This window comes from Pyrus communis, chromosome 1 (assembly GCF_041283825.1).
Source record: "Pyrus communis isolate YQ-2024b chromosome 1, ASM4128382v1, whole genome shotgun sequence".
NCBI classification, from domain to species: domain Eukaryota; kingdom Viridiplantae; phylum Streptophyta; class Magnoliopsida; order Rosales; family Rosaceae; genus Pyrus; species Pyrus communis.
In genome coordinates, this window is record NC_142565.1 from 22,242,136 (window position 1) to 22,248,153 (window position 6,018).

Genomic DNA, 6,018 nt, shown 5'->3' on the forward strand with positions numbered 1-6,018 from the left:
AAACTACATTGTGTGTTTCCTGGATTCTTATATGACCCTGAGGTATGTAGAATCGAAACCCCTTTGATTTTTCAGGATAACCTATAAATAGCAAGATTGTGTTCTGGGATCCAACTTCTTCTCATTTGGGTTGTAAAATCTAGCTTCTGCCTTGCATCCCCAAACATGAAAATAGCCAAAATTAGGAACCCTACCATGCCATATTTGAAAAGGTGTTGAAGAGACTGATTTACTTAGAACTTTGTTGAGAATGTAGTTGGCAGTTTTCAAGGCTTTTCCCCATAAGAATCCTAGCAACTTCGATCTTGTCATCATACTTCTCACCATGCCAATCAGAGTCCTATTTTTTCTCTTTGAGACTCCATTTTGTTGAGGTGTGCCCGGTGTTGTATATTGAGCTACAATGCCATTTTCCTCCAAATAAAGTGCAAATGGTCCTTTTTATTATCCTGATTCAGTGTACCTGCCAAAGTATTCTCCTCCCTTATCCGATCTAACAATTTTAATGACTTTACCTAACTATTTTTCAACCTCAGTTTTGTAAATAATAAAGCACTTAAGGGCATCAGACTTTTCACTAATAAGAAAAGTGTATCCTAGTCTAGAGAAGTCATCTATAAAGTTAACAAAATACTTGTTTCCACATATTGTTTTAATTGGAAAAGGACCACAAATATCAGTGTGTATGATTTCAAGCAACCCTTGACTTCTCTTGGCATCTAATTTCCTAAAGTTGGTCATTTTACCTTTTAAGCAATCAACACATTTTGTTGCAGTGGTAGGATCTAATTTTGGTATCAATTCAGCTTTAGAAAGTTGAAGAATTCTTTCTTTTGAGATGTGCCCTAATCTCTTATGCCAAGAATATAAGAAGTATCTTGTTCTATCATTCTCTTTGTACTGACGTTTAAAACTGAGTGGTCAACATACTTAACTAGACACTCTAAATGCCAGAGATTTTCAGATAAGAGGGCAATTCCCCAAATGTTATCAAAACAGTCTTTCTTAAAGATTTTCAAACAAACATCATCAGCAGAGAATGCAAAGCCATCTTTTATTATTTTAGAAGCGGAAACCAAGTTTCTTCTCATTTTGGGCACATAGAGCACATCTTTTAATTGTAAAACAAAACCAAAAGCTAGTTTCAAATTGACTATCCCTATGGAATGCACTGCAACCTTAGTCCCTTCCCCAACATAGACATGATACAAAGCATTTCCAATTTCCTTTTGTTTTTTAAAACCTTTCAAAGAGTTAGTTATGTGTACTGAGCATCCAGTGTCAAACCACCAAGAGTTAACAGGTACTTCACAAAGATTTGACTCAACACAGACATGTACTTGTTCTTTCTCTTTGCTCTTAACATAATCTTTAAAAATTTCACAATTAACTTTTAAATGCCCTGTAGTCTTGCACCAAAAACACTTAAGTTTAGACACATCTTTAGGTTTAGCCTTAAATTTGATAGATTTTTTAGAGGAGTCATTTACTTTAGCAGATATATTGAATTTGTTAGAATTCTTAGTGAATTTAGAATTCTTACCAGGACCAGAAAAACCGCCATTGTTGAATGCTTTCTTCTCTCTTCCAGATTGCACATAGTTTGCTTCTTCAATCTCCTTGCCTTTCTCTTACTTTTGCCAGGCTTCTTCTTGCACACATTGTGCAATTAGTTCATCTATGTCCCAACTTTTCTGTTGTGTATTATAGGAGACTTTCAACTGACCATACTTTGTGGGGAGGGCTTGAAGGATCATAAACACAAGCTGCTTCTCTCCAATGTTTACATCCATGGAATTCAACTTTTCGGTAGCATTTGTCATTTTCATGATATGATCTCTTATAGAGCCAGTGCCTTCTATTTTGTAAGTAGTGAGCAAAGACATGTATTGGCTCACTTCTGCTTTCTCAGACTCTTTAAATTTCTTTTCAATTGCAGCCAAATAGTCCATAGCCAGTTCTGGTTTCTTGATTCCTCCTCTGATGGTATCAGTCATCCCAGCTTCTAATATGAAAAGTGATACTTTGTTGGCCCTTGTCCACCTCTCAAAATCTGATCTCTCTACCCTGGTGCTTTGATCACTTATGACAGGCCTAGGATTATCAATTGCTATGTCAAACTCATTGAGAGTCAATAGTAAATTGATATCCCTTCTCCACTTCTTGTAGTTGCCACCACTGGTAAGGATCAGAATATTTGCCAAGTTTAAGCTTCTCATCGATATTGTAGGCACTGATGAACATGAAATCACCATATAAACATTTAGAGTTCTGATTTCGTTTTCACAGTCTATTGCACATCAAAGCTTTATAACCAATACCATATATACAATCTTAACAACAAACAGTTGATAAGCGCATATTGGATTAAGGGTTTCAAGATAAACCATGGACAGATCACCATGTAATCAGGAACAACCATCCTTTTGTAATGATTTGTTCCATACATCTTAGTTCATGGTTTTAATAGCACCAGTAAGTTTTGCATAAATTCAAACCAAATATTTTTCTTGTGAATGATTATTTTAACATGCTTTATTCCAAGAAATTGAATCATATTTTAAGAATGACGTCTTTCATGTTAATCAAAAGATCATTATACAAGATTCATATAAATTATTATGATATTCATATTGCTAATCCGAGTTTTGAAGATCACATACCTTTTAAAGAGACAAACATCAACACCCAGCAGTGGAAAAGTTTTGGACAGATATTGAATACTCAACAACAAGGTTTGATTTACTCAGATTACCGATGAATGGGTCGGGATTAAAGGAACAAGGTAAAGTCTTCCTTCCCAAAAGAATAAAACCCAAAAAACCCAAAAAAAAAAAAAAAAGAAAAAAAAAGAATAGATTTCGAATAACCAACAGTCATAATATTCTAACCAGCCTTATTTTAAGAAAATGCACCGTTTAGGAAAAATTGTTGTGAGACCTAGAATCGGCTTCGAAACCTGATTATGGTGATTTTCTGTGGTTCCTTTTTTTTTTTTTTTTTTTTTTTTTTTTTTTTTTTTTTTTTTTTGATACCACATGTTAACTTATATAGCCAGGAACAAGATTAAGTCGCTTAAATCACAAACAAGAAAGCATGAAAACTCTTACATAAATATGTAAAGAACTCTGCAATACCACTAACCTGATGAACTGCCATTGGAAGATGCCATAGCTGCTGCCATTCAATCTCAGTGCATTGCAATCCTTCCCCTCTCTGTCAGATCAATTTAAGCTCTAACCAAGAATAGGACTTAGTTCTTAATTGAACGCATATCTGTGAGAACATAGGTCTCTATATATATATAGACATATATCTCTCCTAATCCAATAAGGATTCCCTATTAAAATCCCTGCATGAAACAACTTATGTCTCCTAATCCACATCAGTTCACCACTATGATAGACTCCTCTATCAACAAGAACGCACATTCATCTTCCTATAAGGCTTTCTTGTACTAATTGGTCCAAATAGCTAATGCCAGTTCACCGAGAACTCATGTTCATATTCTTACAGTCCTCGATTGGAAACGATGACAGTAGTAAGAGAAGGAATTTGAGTCGCATTCTAAAACGAGAAACAAGGAATATTAGTTTTGGAACACGAAATAAAAGGTAGGTAAATATTTATATAGACATATATCTCTCCTAATCCAATAAGGATTCCCTATTAAAATCCCTGCAGGAAACAACTTATGTCTCATAATCCATATCAGTTCACCACTATGATAGACTCCTCTATCAACAAGGACTCACATTCATCTTCCTATAAGGCTTTCTTATACTAATTGGTCCAAATAGCTAATGCCAGTTCACCGAGAACTCATGTTCATATTCTTACAGTCCTCGGTTGGAAACGAGAAACAAGGAATATTAGTTTTGGAACACGAAATAAAAGGAAGGTCAACCAGAGAAATCTGTTTTACCTGATCAGCTACATTGGCAGTGGTATATGGGTTTAGATGAATTGGCCCTATGGCTTAAGTTGCAGCCCCAGTAGGGTCTGCAATACGAAATGCAGCCAAGCTGGTGATTTCATCGTCTTGTTGTGCCTCAATAATGGATTGAGAATACTGAATATTAGACTGGAAGTCATAACCCAAGCTATTAAAGAAGGTCTATATTAATAAATAAAATTTAGATAGTTAGGCGGATCCTATTGTTCACAGATTAAAAGGGATTTAAAAACCAATATGCCTTAAATTCGAAAGAAAATTGAGCTTTTTTCCCTTCAAACTCATTTTTTTTACTTGCAGCCCGTCCTAGTTTCTTCTCGTGATTTTTGACGCACCAAACATGAATATTTCATTTGGGTTTGGTATGAGTCAAGAAGTGCAGAAGAAGAGTTGTAGATTCTACCTGGCTCAATGCGGTTGCATCATTTGTCGCACAATCAGTAATGGTTGTATCAATTGTCACGGTCACATCTGATGTTGCTGGGTTGTTCCCTGCATTCACTTCTCCCTGTTGAATAGCAGAATTGAACTCTTGGATCTGAAGCAAATTGGAGTTAGTACTTAATATTCAAAAAGTTTGATAAAATAACAAAAATAATAATACAAATTCCAACAGCTAGAGGAACAATTAGTCCTCGTTGGACCAGAGTCACCTCTTCATTATCACTTGAGGGGGCCACACTATTGCTCTAGAAACATAAAAAACCTTAGACAAGTTACCCAAAATGAAAATAAATTTGTGTTTTATTTTATTTTTTTATACAAACGATATTCTACTTTAAATTAATCTAAAATGCAGGCAACCGAGATTAGGTGCATAGGGGGTTATATCCATTCTAGCCACAAGTGACTTTGGGTGGCTAAGTCTACCTTCTGGCCACAAGTGACTTTAAGTCGCTTCCGAACTTGGTTTATGTCGTTTCCCTCTTCGTCTTCATCTTTTTCTTTGTCTACTTCTTCAGTGGTTGCAAGGGGTGTGGCCTTGGACTTTCCTTCTTCTGAGGCAGTGGAGTCTAGAAATAAGTCATCACCCTCAGCTAAGAAACTATTTAGAGTCTCCCTCTATGAAATAAGTGTATGAATGAGAAAAAATCAAACGTAGTTCTTGGAATGTTGCAACTTGAGAATTTACCAAGTTGCCTTTTTCCAAGAGATGCATGACTTAGGAGTTGTGGAATAGATTTTGGGTGAAGGAATGGTGAATTTCGATTGAAATATGGTGGAAATCGGCCAGAATCAAACTAGGTCACCGCCGGGTACACGGGTCGGCGGGTGAGCCCATTTCTCCCTCCTTTTCTTTTCTCTCCTTTCCCTCCTTTCTTCTCTTTCAGATTGGGTAGTTTCTTCCTCTCCCTTCTCCTAGTTCGTCCAATCCTCATCTCCTTCTTTCTGATAGGGCAGTAGCCCTCTCCACTTCTCTCCTCTGGTTCTCCCTTCTTCTTCCTCCCCGTAGACCCCCTTTCCTTTTCTTTCTCTCTTTCTTTTCCTACCACCCTTAATAATAAATATAATAATAATAATAATATGAAATGAATGAAATAATAAATAACAATCCTTACCAACATACTTTTGGAATACAGTAAGGTAATAGTTCATACGCGTCATGAACTAGCGATCAACGAAAATCAATACCCTCGCTACTAGGGTATTCTCATAAATTCACATTTTAAAATTTATAAAATCGTAAAATTAGGGACAGGTTATCACAAACTACCCCCCCTTAAGAAAATTTCGTCCCCAAAATTTAAAATAACTTGCTACAATAAAATACTTGAAAATAGGGAGAAAATATGTATATAAATACATACGCAAGAAGGAAATCGAGTTATAACGGTTGCATAAAAAAATGTCATTCTATCGCAATCGGATGTAATTATTCATCTTTCATGCCCCCAAGCTCATACATTCTTCCTATATAATAGTGTAATACCCGTATAAATAAAACAATGTAGTAAGAAAAATATTTGCATGACACAAATCAAAGCCCAAAACGAAAATGGACCTCGCCAAACATTCATCGTATCACGAATTCTGCTAGTGAGTTCGAACCATAGCTAACTAGT

General features: G+C 35.8%; 1 pseudogene; it reads right to left on the reverse strand.

Annotated features, from left to right (window-relative positions):
* Positions 1–845: 845 nt before the first annotated feature.
* Positions 846–2,219, reverse strand: LOC148699359 (uncharacterized; annotated as a pseudogene).
* Between the last annotated feature and the right edge of the window lie 3,799 nt (positions 2,220–6,018).